This window comes from Sciurus carolinensis, chromosome 16 (genome assembly GCF_902686445.1).
Source record: "Sciurus carolinensis chromosome 16, mSciCar1.2, whole genome shotgun sequence".
NCBI classification, from domain to species: domain Eukaryota; kingdom Metazoa; phylum Chordata; class Mammalia; order Rodentia; family Sciuridae; genus Sciurus; species Sciurus carolinensis.
The window spans coordinates 47,566,817-47,585,512 of NC_062228.1; the positions used below are offsets into that span (position 1 = coordinate 47,566,817).

The following is an 18,696-nucleotide window of genomic DNA, read 5'->3' on the forward strand; positions in this document are numbered from 1 at the left end:
ATGTGTAGTCTATACTACTCCAGGAAACGACTCTGTTCTCATTCAATTCTACCACTTATCTATTTCTAAAAAATATTCTGTTTATATATCACATATAAATACATGCAAAATAACAAAATGTTGGCCAGTTATTGCTCTTCAGGAATCTTATTTAACATGGCAAATATTTATTTAATACAAAATGTGCCAGACAAGGTGCTAAATGCTAAGATACAGACCACTGCAAAAGGTGGACCTGAATTCAAGTAAATTCTAATAGAACTGTGGTATGTGGAAAATAGAACAATTCTGCATGGAGTGGTTTGAGAAAATCTCATTGAAGATGGCATTTTATTTTGAGTTTAAAGGATGAGTATGAATTTCCTTGGAAACAGAGGTTGTTAAATTAATATCCCAATTTATAGAATAATCAATGAACCTGTTTTTCAAAATTCAGAGAGGTCACTATTTTTCCAAAAGAGTTCTGACACTTCTAATACAAAATCTGATTCAAAAAAAAACATAGGCGTTTCCATTCCAAGCTTTCTGAGGAATCTCCACACTGCTTTCCAGAGTGGTTGCACTAATTTGCAACCCCACCAGCAATGTATGAGTGTTCCTTTTTCACCACATCCTCGCCAACACCTATTGTTGCTTGTATTCTTGATAATCGCCATTCTAATTGGGGTGAGATGAAATCTTAGGGTAGTTTTGATTTGCATTTCCCTTATTACTAGGGATGTTGAACATTTTTTCATATATCTGGTGATTACTTGTACATCTTCTTCTGTGAAGTGTCTGTTCATTTCCTTAGCCCATTTGTTGATTGGATTATTTGTATTCTTCGTGTAGAGTTTTTTGAGTTCTTTATAGATTCTGGAAATTAGCGCTCTATCTGAGGTATGGTTGGCAAAGATATTCTCCCACTCTGTAGGCTCTCTCTTCACATTTCTGATAGTTTCCTTTGCTGAGAGAAAGCTTTTTAGTTTGAATCTATCCCAGTTGTTTATTCTTGCTTTTATTTCTTGTGCTATGGGAGTCCTGTTAAGGAAATCTGATCCTGAGCCAACAAGTTGAAGATTTGGACCTACTTTTTCTTCTATAAGATGCAGGGTCTCTGGTCTGATTCCGAGGTCCTTGATCCATTTTGAGTTGAGTTTTGTGTAGGGAGAGAGATAGGGGTTTAGTTTCATTCTATTGCATATAGTTTTCCAGTTTTCCCAGCACCATTTGTTGAAGAGGCTATCTTTTCTCCATTGCATATTGTTGGAACCTTTGTCTAGTATGAGAAAATTGTATTTATTTGGGTTTGTGTCCATGTCCTCTATTCTGTACCATTGATCTACCTGTCTATTTTGGTACCAATACCATGCCGTTTTTGTTACTATTGCTTTGTAGTAGAGTTGAAGATCTGGTATTGCAATACCCCCTGCTTCGCTCTTGCTACTGAGGATTGCTTTAGCTATTCTAGGTTTTTTATTTGACCCAGCTATCCCACTCCTTGGCCTATACCCAAAGGACTTAAAATCAGCATACTACAGAGATACAGCCACATCAATGTTCATTGCTGCTCAATTCACCATAGCCAGATTGTGGAACCAACCTAGATGCCCTTCAGTTGATGAATGGATAAAGAAACTGTGGCATATTTATACAATGGAATATTACTCCGCAATGAAGAATGATAAAATTATGGCATTTGTAGGCAAATGGTCGAAATTGGAGAATATCATGCTAAGTGAGATAAGCCAATCTCAAAAAACTAAAGGACGAATGATCTCGCTGATAAGCGGATGAGGACATATAATGGGGGGTGGGAGGGGCTAGCATTAGGTTTAGGGTTAGGTTTAGAGTTAGGCTAAGGAGAGCAGTAAGAATGAAGGAAAGAAGGACTGTGTAGAGGGAAAAGAGGGGTGGGAGGGGTGGGAGGGGTGGGAGGGGTGGGGGGGAGGGGAAAAATATAATAAACATCATTACCCTATGTAAACGTAAAAAAAATAAAATAAAAAAAAAAATTAAAAAAAAAAAAAAAAAAAAAAAAAAAAAAGAAAAAAAAAAAAAAAAACATAGGCAATAAACATTTTGGGCATCAAAAATGAAGTCTTGCTCAGAAAACAGAGAGGGTTTGATATATAGTACACATAGTGAATTATTTAGATCATTGTTTTCCACCAAATCATTTTCTTCACTCATTCAGTTCAACAAATACTTAGTGTAAACCATGCATAGGTATGATATTTGAGGTTAGGAAGAATAGCTGCATGCACAGAATCTGAGTTTTGGAACTGCAGAATCTCAGGCAATGAAAATAGCTATGTTTTTCTAAAAATGAAATTGTATCAATAGTATTGTTCTGCTTGTTCTTTCCCTCATGAAAGGCTTTTCCTATAGCCAAAATTAAATAATTCTGGACACACATTAACTGTAGGATAGCAGGAACATTTAGTGAGTACAAGGAGCACTCCCACCTTAAGGGAGTCTCCGTCTGAGTGATTCCAGACTATGGGAGATGGATTAGGCATTGCTGACAACCATGAAATTGATGTAGCTAGAGAATGATTCAAGTATAAGAGTCACAGTCATAGTCATGGGATTTTGAGATAGAAGGAAATCCACTCATCAGGAACAGATGGTTGTTTGTCAATCATCCAATTTAAATAGCTCTTCCTGTACTGATACCATGGGTCAGGATTAAAGCATTGGGAGAAAATTGGCATGTCGACCCACAAGCATCAGGTGGGCATGAATATGTCACCCATATGAGCCAAAGTGATTTCAGAACTCCCAACCGTTATTGTCCACAGCACATACACACATGCACACACACAGTATAGCACACATGGTAACCACCTTACTCCAGATCTCAAAAGCAAAGCATAAAATTCAATACTTACAAAATCATTAGTTTAAATGGTGAATTAATTCCTGGGCCCACTAAAAATAAAAATTTCACCTGAAAGTAAAAGACCTATTTACCATATGATCCAGCCATCTCACCCCTAAAGAATAAAAACTTACATTCCCACAAAGACCTGTACAGCAGCTCTATTCATAATTGCAAAGGTTGAAAACTTTACCCTTTAATGGGTAAATGGATAAAGCTGCCATGTCTATCTATACTATGTAATACTACTCAACAAGAAATAAATAAAATATCAATGCAAACACAACATAAATCAATCTCAAAGACTGTATTGTGTATGATTCCATTTATGTGACCTTCTGGTAAAGGGATAACGAACAGACTGTCAATTGCTAGTGTGTAGGAGTAGAGAGTTTTGTAAAGGGATGGCCTGAGGGTTCTTTTTTAAATGATAGAATCATTCTGTATTCTAATTGTGGTAGTGGTTACACAAATCGATAACTGTGTTAAAACCTATAGAATCACGCATCAAAAGAAGTCATTTGCAATATGTCAATTTAAAAAATAAATCTTTAAGGAAACTGCATGCCAGTCTTAAAAAAGAAGTTGTGTATTAAGCTACAATTTGGAACAATAATTGGATCCCACCCCACTCCACACACATAGAGGGAAAAAATATTTATATAAAGTGAGAGGGAAGAAAGATTAGGAAGGTATTTGGGGCACCTGGAGGTGGATTTGGAGGGGAGGCAAATGTGATTAAGGCATATAGGAGAAAAGTGTAAAGTTCAATGAAAATGGAGTCAGGGAAAATATAGAGTTTGGTGACATCACAATTTTGTCCAAGGAACAATTCTCTGAAACAACAATGCTAACCATAATAGCATTGATTCCAAAAGTTGAGCAGGTAAGATGATATTTTTTTAAAGAAAATGATGGAACCCTCAATTTTTGCTCAAGATGCAGTGAGTGGGAAGGAGATAACTGAAGAAAAAAGAGAGGGGTGAGCAAACTAAGAATGTGTTTCCCTAAGAAGTTCCATGTTTTGAAAAAAAAAAAAAAAAAAAAAAAAAAAAAAAAAAAGAACTTCCATGTTAATTGCTTCTCTCCTGGAGCACAGAGCAGAGATGAGTTTGTTGTCCTTTAAAGGTGGTGTCAAGTTCATGTTTTGCTCTTGCTGGATCAATCCTACAGCATCCTGTCAACTCAGATTGTGAAAGAAAATTATTTATTTACTTGTGCTTGGCAAGGCCAGTTTTGACAAAGACAAATGATAATCACCAATTAAACAATCTTCTGAACCTAAGTCTCTTAGACAACTCATTTGCCCTTGGAAGCATACATCAATTCCCCAGATAATTCTAAATCAGTGGTTTTCAACCAGGAACAGTTATCTCCCACCCCACCACACCCCTGCCAAGGTACATCCAGCAAAATCTAGAGACATCTTTTGTTATCACAAATAGGGGAGTAAAAGTATTACTTGTGTATAGCAGGTAGTGGCCAGTGATTCTGCTAAACATCCTCCAATGCAATGCACAGGACAACCTCACGACAAAGAATGACCTCCAAATATCAGTCGTACCAAGGGTTAAGCAATCCTGTTTTAAAAAATCTATAATACTTGAAATTTTTCCATGACCTCATTTACATTCCATCTTTTCCCAAAATAACATTTAATAAGAAATAACTTTTTTCTAACACATGTGATGTGTCTGGGGGCCTGCATGGATTTCTTGACTTCATGGATGAAGCTACTGATCAACCACAGGAAGACATGAGCTAAATATAGTTGCTCTAACTTGAATATCAAGTTGCTGCAAGACTTCATGCTCACCCACATATGCTAAGTACATTTTCCACATTTGGTAATTTATATGGGGCAAATTAAACCCATGCTGCTTTCTCAAGATCACACAAAGATCAATTCAAGTTCTCCATGGAAACATTACCAGATAAAGGCAAAGAAAAATGTACCGGCCCATCAAAGTCAAGGAGTCCATCTCTGTGAAGGGACTACTTCTTGTTTCAAAGACTAATGGCCGGTAAGATGGGTAATATTTTCATGCTTCCTGAAAATTTAAAAAGCCATGAATTTTTAAAATTTTCATTGTCATAGTCAGAAAAATCTATTAATTTCCACTTTGCTTTTTCACTGTAGAACAGAATGTGAACAGCTTCAAGGACATCACCCAGCATCCTCTGTACACTCTTTGTCCTTATCAGTTCCCTGTCTCAAAACTGAAGCTATTACCCTGGATGTAGACTAATCCAAGGCACAAGGAATAATAGAAAGCAAACTAACCCAAGTCACATCTCTTTCAGTGAAAGTTTAATGGAAACATTAAATTGCCATTCATGCTCAAATTAATTCTTTCCACACATGCTGAACCTTCTTTCTTACATCACAGACACTTGCGCTTTTCAAACACTTGACTTCCGTCTCTTTTATCTCCTGTCTCATCCAAACTGAAAGCATCAGCTCAAAATCACAGTATGCCACTGTCTTTGTTCCTTGTTCAGTTCCTTTAAAAGGAAGAAAACAACGAATGGTGTAGGGTGTAAATGGAGGCAAATGTGCCACACCTTGCCTTGCATCTGTGTCTGATATTTCAAAACAACTACTAGAAAAATCTTGCACTAACAATTGCCACTACTGAATGCCTAAAGCTTTAGATGGATGATTAACTTCTCTGGCCCATTTCTTCCATCTGCATATTATTTTGAGAATAATACATTTGCTGGGGATGACAAGGACATTTATTTAAAGACCACCAAAGGTCTAATTTTCTGCAGAGAGATCCTTTTCTATAAAAGGAGTAACATTTTATCCTGCACTTAAGAACCACTTTACTATGATGGCTTTATAAGTTGCTTACATTTATGTCATAGTGAAGTTACATCAGAACAGAATAATGGCCTAAAACACAGTTTTGGCTAGAAATTCTGAGGATTTGAGGGTTATGGGGTAGGTACTGAAAATTACTTGTATTAAATCAGTAAACGGTAAGTCTAACATTCCAGGTTCTATAGCAGGTCCAAAAGGAGTTTAAAATATAATCAAAAACATAAGACAAATGTACCAAAACTAAAAGTAAATTATTTAAGGACACTACAGATGTGCATACTCCACTTATTGTGGATTCTATATAACAGTGGTTAACCCTCAAATAAAAAAAAAAAAAAGGCCAAATTTCCTTTTGGTAAATTCAAAGAATATGATATCATATGACACCCAGATGACATCAAACACAAATTAAGTGCAGGTTTTCTCAAGACATCAAAGTTTGGTGGTCATATGTGGATTATTTCTAGTGTGATCCCAATTCTGAATATTTTATCTTCTTTCCAGATGCAGTGCTGATTTTTAGTTCAAAAAATATGGTCATAATATGTAAAGGGATGAATTCTCATCAGTAAGATATCTCCAAATTGCACTGTAGAAGGAGGTTCCTATGAAAAGGCATCTAGACATAAGGAATCTCACCTTAAAAGCAGACATTTGGGAGAGAAGATAGCACTTACTGTTTCTGTTGGTACATTTTTGAGATGTGCTTCTTTTGAGCCTTCCATGACCTCCCATCCTGAAAGCAGGATAGGCAAGCAGAGCTCCTGTCTTTTGCAAGTAATGCACTTAATAACAACCCTGAAACACTATGACATTACTGTTTTTTATTTTTTTAAAACTGTATTTAACTGAGGAAATTCTCCTCATCTTTCGTGTGTGTGTGTGTGTGTGTGTGTGTGTGTGTGTGTGTTTCTGTGAAGTATCTGATATGTGCCATGAGGGCCCGAGGTGGACAAAACATTGTCACCATCCCATAGCACACACTAGATTGATTAGGATTCTAGTTTTCAATCAAATGGAAACTCCCATAAATCATGCCCTTTTCCTATCTATCAGGCCATACTGACTCCTTCACTTAGATCTGTAACTGATTAACTAGAGATCAAAAGTCCTGCTGGTCATCTTCATATTTGTCTTGAGGTCTGCAACCCAATGAGACCTAGCATGGAACTTTCACTTCTCAAGCTGATTCCAGGAGGGACGCCCTACTCAGTGATCCCCTTGCCTGGAGTCAGACCTGGAGGTGGGGAATGAACAGTGTTGAGGGTAGGACTATAATGAGAGGTATAGAATTTAAAAGCCAATGTAAATTTCAAGAAGATTCTGGTTTTTCCAGCTGAAACATCTTGGAACCTATTTTATATTGGAGAGTTCACAGGTCAAGCTGCATGGTCTGATCCAGAACCTAGTTGGTCTCTAATCTCCTCACATCATAAATACTTCCTAAAAGATCCAGTTCAACTCAAAAGAACCCATCCAATCAATGTGACACAAGTGACTTCGCCATCATGGAATCAAATCAACTAGAAGATGCTGGGGCTTCTGAATCACTTCCAGAAATGAAAAAGCATGACTTTGACCTTTTAGGATGATAGGACCTCTGGTGTTACCAATATCTAAGGTTAAGAAGCTGACGGAGTAACTGTGATGATCCTTGGGTAGAGCAGATTCTTCTCTGGTCACTGAATCTCCTCAGAGACACAGAACCCTAGGAGCAGGGCAGAAGGGCAGTCCTGAGGTACAGCCTCTGGCCTCTCCTAAGGAAAAGCTGCACTGGGAAGAGTCCCCAGGACACCTGTCCATGAGCTGCTGCTACTTCTTGGGTTTCTCTAAGATGTTGAGGAATTTTTCCCTTGTCATCTCTCTGGACTCATCCAGTCCCAGTTGATAGGCCATGTTCTGTAGACCTCGTACCTTCACCATCAAATTAGCTGTGGTAAGGCTCCCCAGTTCTTTCAACATTTTGAAAGATCTGGCCAAAGATCTGGTGAGGCATGGTCAAGTTTCTCAAAACTTAGCAAAGATGCTTCCTAATCTGGTGAGGCACAGTCAAGTTTCTCAAAACTTAGCAAAGATGCTGCCTAATCTGTCCCATCTGTGGGAGACACCATCTTCCAACCCATGTCACATGACGTGGCCCATGACATTACTTTATAATGAAAAAATCGGATATTTTGATCATGGTCAGGCTCTGACATTTGTGCTGGGATACATAAAATTAATTCTTCAGTTAGCAACACAGCTCCTGACTATGCACTTCAGGTTACACTAATGCAGAAAGCCAAAAGGGTGGAAATTTGAAAAGAGGTGTACATGCCTTATGCCTAGTAAATCCACCCCAAACCTCTCAGTGTGAAAGAGTTCTGTTCCCTCCATCAAGAATTTCTATTTCACATCTCCCTATTGTCTCTGGCTGAGTGGGCAATTTTCAAAAGAATCATTGGGTCAATGACAAACTGACAGAAACAGCTTCAAGCTGCTTGTTCTGTCAGCATGTATAGACTCCTTTAATTCTCAAATGACTGTCTTCCATAACCTTCCTGTTGTTGTGAGTTAGGAGTATTGATGTGTGATAAATAAATTGCACTCCTTGGTTATTGTCAGGAACAGAGTTAAATTGCATGTTTTAACTGGCATTCCTTTCTTGAACCTGTTGCTAAATGAAGCATAAACAATATGACTATGAAAGTCCTTCCTGACTCAGCAGAGCAAATTAAAATAATTTCTAAGAGTATTGACCCATTCTAGGATAGGAAGACAAATCCCAGATACCCTAAGGGTCCTAGGACTCCTTAGGATCTTTACTCTTAGGACCACATCTCCTTCCTTCCCCTCTATCATGTGAGAGTTAGTATTTCTGTGTAAGATCAATGTTGTAATACTTGAGGAATAGGATCAGAATTAACCCATTTATGAAGATAGAAAAGGGTAACTGAGGCATATGAACCTGGGCATCGTTGATGATGCCCCATAGATTGAACAGAAGAACCCTGCCCCAGTCTTTGACAACCTCCCATGATTCCGTGCTCTTTTCTTCATGGTTTTTAATGATAACAGAAGTGAAGAAAAAGTTCCAATACACAGTCCTATTAATGAGGCTTCAGTTCAAATTCAGGAATTTCTATAAACCACCTTTTTAAATTGCATAAATGTATTTGAAGTGGGAGATGAAAATTGTATGAAAACAAGCCCATAGATTTCAAACACCTACTGAATACTTCCCAAATGAACTTTACTTTAAAACATCCACTTAAAGCCAGTAAGGCGGTGCATACCTCTAATTCCAACTATTCAGAAGACTAAGGTAGGAGAATCTCAAGTTCAAGGGCAGCCTGGGCAACTGGGAAGCACCCTGTCTCAAAACTGAAAATTAAAAAAAAAAAAAAAGATTGGGATATAGCTCAATAGTAGAGCACCCCTAGGTTCAGTTCCCAGGATGTTGATGATGATGATGATGATGATGATGATAGATCCACTTGATAACTCACCCTCTGTTCCCACTGCACTTTTGCTCTTTTGTGTGAAATATACAGGAACCCAAACTGTATATTTACTCAACAAACTATTCATTGGAGAAAAATTTACAGAGTGTCTAGTATCAACACTGAGTTCTAAGTCTTAAGAAGCACAGTGTAAGAGAGACATTTTATCTCAAGTCAAAGACTCAGAAATTTTAAATCATTCAATAATGTATGTAATACTGGTATTCAGAAACTGCTTTAATGTAAGATAAATAAAAGAAGTAATTATGTTAAACAAGATTTTCAAAGTAAGAGATTTATAAAATCAAAGAAATTAAGTAAAACAATATTAAAGTGAACTGCATATATCAATATGAAAAAAAAAGTGTGTCTATATATGCCAAGCACATGTCTGTAGTTTTGCAACTTAAGAGGCTAAGGCATGATTACAAGTTCAAATTCCAGATCAGCCTCAGTAACTTAGGCCCTATCTCAAAACAAAAAAATAAAATTTAATTTTTAAAAAAACTGGGGATGTAACTTCGTGGTAAAATGTTCCTGGGTTCAATCCCCACAATACGTATTTGTGTGTGTGTGTGCATGCACCTGGTATGTGGGAGTGCATGTAAGTATATTTACTGGCTCTGCATTAAAATGCTCTACAAGTAATTTTACTCCAATCATATGCAAACCTGAAATCCTTTTTTATATTTTGTAATTCTTTATTTTATTTACTCATTTACTTATTTTTTGGTACTAGTGATTGAACCCAGGGCAGCTTAACCACTGAGTCACATCCCAACCCTTTTTTATTTTTTTGAGACAGTATCTTGCAAAGTTGCTGAGACTGGCTTTAAACTTTTGATCTCTGCCTCAGTCTGCCCCTTTATTTGTTTTTTCTGTTACCCACCTGGTCACTTAAAGGGACCAGGTTCCTTGGAAAGCCTATGTGGAGAAGGTAAAATTAGTCTTAGATACCAAGTGGGCCAGGACTGTGCTCACTAATACAAGTAAAAAAAATGATAGAACTATATAATTGTCTTTTTGCAACACCCAAAAAAACTGATTTGGGCAAGGATTATCAACTGGAATTTTTAAAATTTATTTTTATTCTAATTTGTTGTATATGACAGCAACCACCAGAAACTAGGAAGAAATAAGGAAGTATCATCCTATAAAGTCTTTGGAGGCCTGCGAACACCTTGATTTTTCCAACTTCTGGCCTCCAGAACTGTGAGAATAAATTTCCGTTGTTTTAAGCCACCAAGTCTGGCACTTCATTACAAAGCTCCTTGGAAATTACCAGATTTAACCACATAATTTTTGACACATTAATATATATTCAATAGTATTCTGTGCATCCAACCCTCACATCAAAGAAAGTTTTTAGCAATGATTTTTAAGTAATACTAGTACAATGTTTTAAAAGGCTTCACATAATATTTGCACCCCACTTTTCTGCAAAAAACAATTTTTTGGTATAAAATCTGCAACAATTATGTAGTCAAATGTCATACTTTGGGCAATTCTCTCATTCGAAATCTAAAAAGTAATGTTATTACAGTTATTATTCATATGATCAAGTGCTTGCTACATGCAAGATACTGGACATTTACATACTATTATCTAATTTAGTCTCAAAACAGTCCTATAAATTAGATAACTATTCTCCATTCTGTGGAATAGAAAACTGGAGCTTGGGGAAATTTAGTACATTGCATAGATTCATAATATTAGTAAGTGACTAGAGCTGAATTTAATGCATCCATGTAGTTTCATAGCTTATGCATTTAATCACCATGCTATGAAGGTCAAAATGAAAATACAGTAATATTTTGACCAGGATTTTCAACAGTATTTGTCCTATGATAATTCATCATATGCATTTGTATCATATTCAAGGCAGAAGACAGACAAATCCAATGCCCTGAAAGCAGGGGGCCCCAGGGATATTTAGAAAGTCAAAACTGTTTTTTTTTTTTTTGTATTTTTATTCCCACTTTTTGTATTTTTATTCTGATGTATCTAGATATAGCTCACATCAAAGTGAATCTAAAATAGCTTTCAGTCAACTCTATCCCATTAGATACTCACAATGCTTAGTCTTTTATTCTCATTAGGACAGAGATAAAGCAATAAAAAAATCCTAAATATACATTACTGTTGCCTAGGTGAAAAACGCCTGAATTAAATGATCATTAGCTGCTTACACCAGCTGAAAGCAAGAAAGCATGGTTGAAAATGCACCAATATTTTGACTTGACCACCTCTTTGGCTCCCCTACAAAACCCAGAGACAAACCTCCATCCCTGTCATGAACTACACCTGGGGAAAGAGCCTGCTAAGAAACAGGTCAAAGTTACCTTTGATTAACAACTCAGATATACATTTAGTGTTCCAATAATCTATCTTATGAGAATTCAGGGTTTTTGAATTACTACTATTCAAGAGTGTAAATAACCAGTAAACTTCTTTTATAAGAATCCTAAAATGAAGAAAGTGGTTTTGATTTGGTCTGGTTTGGGTTCATTTGTGGGGGTTTGTTTTTATTTTCAGTACTAGAGATGAGTAAGGTAGGAAATTAGTCATAACCCAAGGCTAGAAATTTTTTTTTGTACCAGGGATTGAACTCAGGGATACTTACCTACTAAGCCACATTCCCAGCCTTTTTTGGTATTTTATTTAGAGTTACTTAGGGGTCTTTCTAAGTTTCTGAGGCTGGCTTTGAACCTGTGATCCTCCTGCCTCAGCCTCCCAAGTTGCTGGGATTACAGGTATGTGCCACCACACCAAGTTTAGGAATATTTTTCCCTTCATTTTTTTCTTGGATAACTTAATATCTTCTTGAGCCCCAGTTCCCAAAACTCTTCTTTCTTGTTTTCAACTTCTCTTTTGTGTATCACATACCCTGTTAAGTTAGTCCCCAAGTGGTGGGGAGGTGGTTAATAGAGAAAAGAAGGGAATTATGGGTGATGCTAGAAAGTCAGTCCTCATCTGTTACATTTTATTTCTTTCCACTTCAATAGAACTTTACAGTTTAAAATATATTATTGCATTTGATTTTCACCGTACTCTTAAGGGGCAGAAAAGACATTAGTGTGGAATACCCTCATGAGAAGAGAACTTTTGAGGTTCCAGCAAGCAAGTATGGGGACTTGGATCCTTGCCCAAAGAAAAGGAAGATTGTTCCACCTATAGGCTTTGGAGGGACTGACATAAGGAGGAAAGTGAAGCCTACTTAGCCACTCAGATCAGTGGGAAAAATCCTGGCAACCAGTTCAGTGACAGATTCTCTGGCTGGTTGGCCCTCTTATTCATTTTACACATGAGGAAACTGTGGCCCATTCACTCAAAAGATTCACTAGATTAATATTTATTGAGCACTGTGCTCAAGATACAGTATATAAAGTTGCATTCTGACAAGGAAGTAGAAATAGTCAAATAGACAATTGTTTTGAAGAAAAAGCAATATAAAAGAGCTGAGTGTTATTTTAGATAGAGTCAATGGAGTCTTCTCTAAGATGCCCTCAAGTACATACCTGAAGGCAGTGAGGGGATTAGCCTGTCAATAGCCAGGGTAAGTATATTCCATGTAAAGGGAATGGCAAGTGCAAAGGCTCTGAACATACTTGGAGAAATAAGCAGGGAGGCCAGTGTTACAGAGAAGTAAGGAAAGAGCAGGAAGAGATGAGGTCAGTCACATGGACTAGGGGAAGAGATAACGTAAGGCCTCAGTGGCCCCAATATAAATTCTCAATTTCATTCAAAATGTGATAGGAAACCATTATAGGTTTTGGACAAGGTAGTAACACAGTCCACCTAGCATATCTTAAACCATCACCTGCCTGCTGTATTGAGAAATGATTGTAAATAGTAAAAGAGTAAGACAAGGGTATTGATCAAGGCATGAGCTGATGTGGCAAAATAAAAATGCTGAAGGTAGCTTGGACTGGTGGTGTTGGTGGTAAAAAGAAATCAGAATCCAGTTATTTCTCTTAAAGCTGAGAGAATTTCCAAAGAATTGAGTATAGAGTTCTGAGACAAAGAGGAACCAAGGGTCACTCTGGCTTGGGGTCTGAATATATGGATGGATTATAGTTCCTTAATTTACACTAGATATCAGCAGTCTTTTATGTAAAGGACTAGATGGTAAATAAATTTGAACACACAGGCCATAAAATATCCATTGTAACTATAGCCATAGAAGCCATAGAGAGTAAGTAAATGAATGTATGTGACTGTATTCCAATGAAACTATATATGGGCATTTTCCCTACTCTGGCTTAGATGAAAAAGACTGTGGGATATTCAGGATGGGGCATAGATGATTTCTGGCAGATTATGTGTCCAAAAAATGGCCACAACAGAGTACTATATGCTGTTTTGTAATATGACTTTGCCAGTGCCTCCTCAAGGAGTAGAGCCTATTTACTCTTCCTTTAAATCTAGACTGGTCTTTTTGCTTCATCAGTAAGATGAAGCAAAAATAATATTGTGTCTTACAAAACTAGGTCACAAGAAACCTTGAAGCATCTGCTTTCATCCTTAGAATGTTCATGTTTGAGAATACAACTGCCATGCTCTAAGGAAATACAAGCAGCTAGTGGATTGTAAAGAGAATGATTTAGTTAACTGAGGTCCCAGTCAATGGCCAGCATATGAACCAGCCATTTTGGAAGTGGTACCTCCAGCCACTCCAACTGATGCCAGATACAGCAAAGATGAACTGTCTTCATAAATCCCTGCTCAACGTAAAATATCATAAGTAAATAAGTAACCATTGTTGCATTAAGTCAGTATGTTTTTGGGGATAGTTTTGGCAACAGATACTGAAACAGGAAGTGCAACTATCAAATTCCACAAGGTTATACTGTGATAAAAAATGACCCAAAGTCTCAGTGGCTTACCACAACAAATCTTTATTTCTTGCTTGTGGATATGTTGCATGCCAAACATTAGCTTTGCTCCATGTTTTCTTTATTCCAGGACCTAGCTGAAGTAGGAACTCCTGTCCTCAGTCTAGTGGCAGAGAAGGAAAAGTGCATTTGTGGAACTATACAACATATATTAAAGTATCCACTCAGGTATGGTTTACGTCATTTCCACTCATATTTCCTTAGTCAAAGCAAGCCATGTGGCCTAGTTAGCCCTCAACAGGACAGGAGGGGTTAGCATTAGGTTTAGGGTTAGGTTTAGAGTTAGGCTAAGGAGAGCGGTAAGAATGAAGGAAAGAAGGACTGTATAAAGGGAAAAGGGTGGGAGGGGTGGGGGGGAAGGGAAAAAAAAAGAAACATCATTACCCTATGTAAACGTAAAAAAATAAAAAAAAAAGAAATGATGAATTAAAAAAAAAAAATGACACATCCATATGTTACTGAAAACTCATTGCTTTATGTCAGAGAGTAGGGCAGAAAATTGTAGCCAAAGCTATTTTGGGGAAGGATACACATTGTTCAAACAGACCCAGTCATGATGCCACAGAAGATGTTGGAATAGCCCTTGAACTGGCTTGGTATTTCCTCAGTTATGGCCCAAAGGAGATTGCAGAACTCAAGCTGGAGGCACTAGCTAGTCTCCAAGCACTACAAGCAGCAGGCCAAAAGCCAAGAAATACAAGAGAAGTGGTTCGGCACCCAAACGGAAGTGTTTTAGAATGCTTAGATTCAGTGGATCAGAAGCTCCCTTTCTTGGCCCAGGAGACAGATCATATTGAACTTTCCGCTTCTGGAAACTGTCGAACTATTAAGTGCCTTTCAGATAAAGAGGTCTTTGAGCAGGCCAGAATGGTAACTCCTCTGTTCCCCTTCAGCATTGTCCAGTTCTCTTTTGAGTTTTTTCCACCTCTCTTCACTGAGGAGATGAACAAAAGGATGAGGATCAAGTGGACAGAGATGTCAAATTTTATGCTGGGCCATTTAGCAAAAATTGTAACCTAAGTGCTCTTGAGAGGCTATTTAAGAGTTTTGGCCCAGTCCACTCAATGACTCTTGTTCTTGAAACACATCAGCCTCATCTCTATGTACAGTATGAAGTCCTAGGAGCTGCCCAACTGGCCATAGAGTCCTTGAATGGCATTCTGGTGGAAGGTATCTACATCAAGGTGCAGAGACCTGTGACAAAGCTTACACTTGATTGTGACACATTTGTTAATGAGCTGGAATGAGATTCTGAGAACATAGATACTATTTACCTATCTGGAGTTGGTGAAACCTTCAAGAACATCTGTTGCAGCCGTCCAACCTCATCCTTGGCCTGGAAGCTGTGATCTTCCTTAAAGATCCTAAAAGTGGAAAACAGAAAAAATACTATTTCCTGAAATTCAAAACTTTTGGCAGTGCCCAGAGGGCCCTCCACATTCTCATGGGCAAGGACTGAAAGCTGAAAGGCAGGCAGGCCCTGACCCCCAGGCACCTCCATGTGTGCCTTAGGGGCTTACCATCTGAATCAAGAAGGCCCCCAGATCTTAGAGTTATACCTACTCCCTCAGAACAGGAGGTCTTGCAGACTCTGAAGGTGGACCACCTGAAGATAGCATCCTGGTGCTGGAGCCAGAGGATTGGAAAGCTCTACCAAAGCCTGGACTCAGGCACCCTTTGCCTCGTCCTCCTGCCAGGAAACAATAGCACTCATGGCTCACTCTGGCCTAGGATTAATGGGAATAAAAGATGAAGAGGAAAGCATCACCCCATGCGTGGGTTTGTGAGTCTGCCCACCACTTTTCCATGTGCCATTTCTTATCTCTCACAGGCAATGGCAGAGAAGATGGTCAGGCTGCAGCTTCTCTAAAGACTGCTGGGCCTCTTCACTCAGTGGGCAGTTTTTTGGGGAAAGTTGCTGTACCAACTAAGGAGTCTAATCCATTTACACGGCATGCACAAGTTTTCAATAAATGTCTGAAATTCAAGCCTTCCTCATCTTAAACAGGGTGAGGAAGGAAACTAACTTTAAAAAAAAAAAACAGTATGGTAGTAGTATCAAAAAGACTTAAAGACCAATGGAACAGAATAGAAGACAAAGACAACCACATAAATACAATTATCTCATTCTAGACAAAGGTACCAGAAACAGACATTGGAGAAAAGGTAGCCTCTTCAACAGATGGTGCTGGGAAAACTGGAAACCCATATGTAGCAAAATGAAATTAAAACCCTATCTCTCATCCTGCACAAAACTCAAAGTGAATCAAGGACCAAGGCATTTGACCAGAGACCCTGAACCTACTAGAAGAAAATATAGCTCCAACTCTCCATGCTGGCTTAGGAACTGACTTCCTCAATAAGACTCCTAAAGTGCAAGAAGTAAAATCAAAAATCAATAAATGGGATGGTATCAAACTAGAAACTTTCTTCACAGAAAAGGAAACAAGAATGTGAAGAGAAAGCCTACAGAATGGGAGAAAACTTTTGCCACCTGCACCTCAGAGCATTAATCTCCATGATTTGTAAAGAATTCAAGAACTTGACACTAAGAAAACCCAATTAATAAATGGGCAAAGAAACTGAGCAGACACTTCACAGAATAAGAAATAAGAATGGTCAACAAATATATGAAAAAATGTTCAACATCACTAGCAATTAGAGAAATGCAAATTAAAACTCCACTGAGATTTCATTTCACTCCAGTGAGAATGGCAACATTCAAGAATACAAGCAACATCCTCTGTTCATAAAAGAATACATGACCAGTGTAACTCCATATCATGTACAACCACAAAATGCGAAGTTATTCTCCATGTATGTAAAGTATATCAAAATACATTCTACTGTCATGTATAACTAAAAAGAACATAATTTAAAAAATGTATAAGCAACAGTAACTGTTGGCAAGGATGTGGGGAAAAGGGTACACTGATGCATTGCTGGTAGGACTGCAAATTGGTGCAACCACTCAGAAAGTAGTATGGAGATTCCTCAAAAAACCAGGAATGGAACCACCATTTGACCCAGTTATCCTACTCAATATATATCCAAAGGACTTAAAATCGGCACACTACAGTGACAGTCACATCAATGTTACAGCAGCTCAATTCACAATAGTCAAGCTATGGAACCAACCTGGGTGCCCTTCAACAAATGAATGGATAAAGCAAATGTTGTATATATACAAAATGGAATATTACACAGCCATAAAGAAGAATGACTTTATGACATTCTCTGGTAAATGGATGAATCTGGGGACTAGCATGCTAAATGAATTAAACCAATCCTTAAAAACCAAAGGTCAAATGTTCTCTCTGATGTGTAGATGCTAACACACAATAAGGGGGATGGGGAAGAATAGAAGTTCATTGGATTAGACAAAGGGGAATGAAGGGAAGGAATGGGGAGATGGGAATAAGAAAGAGAGTAGAATGAATTGGACATAACATTCCTACATTCCTACGTGAGTTCATGACCACTGAAATTCCACATCATATACAACCACAAGAATGGGATCCTAATTAGAATAAGTTATACTCCATGTATAAAAAATATGTCAAAATATACTCTACTATCATATATCTAAAAAGAATAAATGAAAAATATACAAATGCTGTTTCAAGAAGGAAAGAGTCAACTCAGTCTAGGGTGCTGAGATAAGTAAGACAATGCCTATTAACCAATGGACTTGGTAGCATCAAAGTCACTGACATCTTCAAGAGAAGTTTCAATGGAGTGCAGAAGAACAAGGCTATACCATGAAGGATAAGGAGAAACTGTCAAGTGAGAAAGTAAAAACACCACATAGACAATAATCTTTTGAGGTATATTCCTGGAAAGAAGTAGATAAATAGGGAAGTAGCTGGAACAGGATGAATGATCAAAAGAAGTCTTAAAATAGAAAATAAAATAGCAAGGTTATGTGATGTTTCAGTCAGTACAGTAAGGGATCATGGATAATGTAGTGAGTGGCTCAGAGAGGTCAAGTAACTTTCCATGATCATGTAGCAGGTATGGAGCCAGGATGAGAATTTAGATCTCCTCATTACCACTCTGGTTTTCTTTCTGCTATTTTGTCTCCTAACAAAATTGCCCTTACCCATGACAGTATGTGAGGATCACAGAGTAAAAGGTCAGCACTAGTTTAAACACCACCAAACACCAAATGAGCACTATCCATTGGGAATTCACAAATGGCAGAGAAGTTCAGCAATGTGCATCCCAAAGAATGGGGAAGAGTCTCCCATAACATCACTATCCTAAGTGGTATATTTTCATATGCACTTTTATAAAGTGTAGCATCTTGTTCCATTTACATCAGCCTTCAAGAAGTTTGCCTCAGTGAACTTGAAATGTGATGTTCTTCAGAACTTGCAAGATATTGCCAGTTACTTCTTCCAGAATCAATGGAGAAAAATATCCTGCATTATTTCAATAGTTCCAACAATGTGAACTTAAAATCATGTTTCACTTTTCTGTTTGGCTTCTACCAAGAAGTAAGAGAAGGAGAGATTCTGGATACATTCCCTCTAAAAACGTCTAATTACTGAGATTATTAAAATTCACCATTTTCTCTGTTTCCTTGGGCCTTTCTGTCATTGGATTTAATGGCATCAGCATCAAGAA

General features: G+C 37.8%; 2 pseudogenes; one reads left to right on the top strand and one right to left on the bottom strand.

Annotated features, from left to right (window-relative positions):
• Positions 1–7,421: 7,421 nt before the first annotated feature.
• Positions 7,422–7,801, bottom strand: LOC124967208 (protein lin-52 homolog; annotated as a pseudogene).
• A 6,705-nt stretch (positions 7,802–14,506) lies between these two features.
• LOC124966098 (RNA exonuclease 5-like) lies at positions 14,507–15,854 on the top strand (annotated as a pseudogene).
• The last annotated feature ends 2,842 nt before the right edge of the window (positions 15,855–18,696 follow it).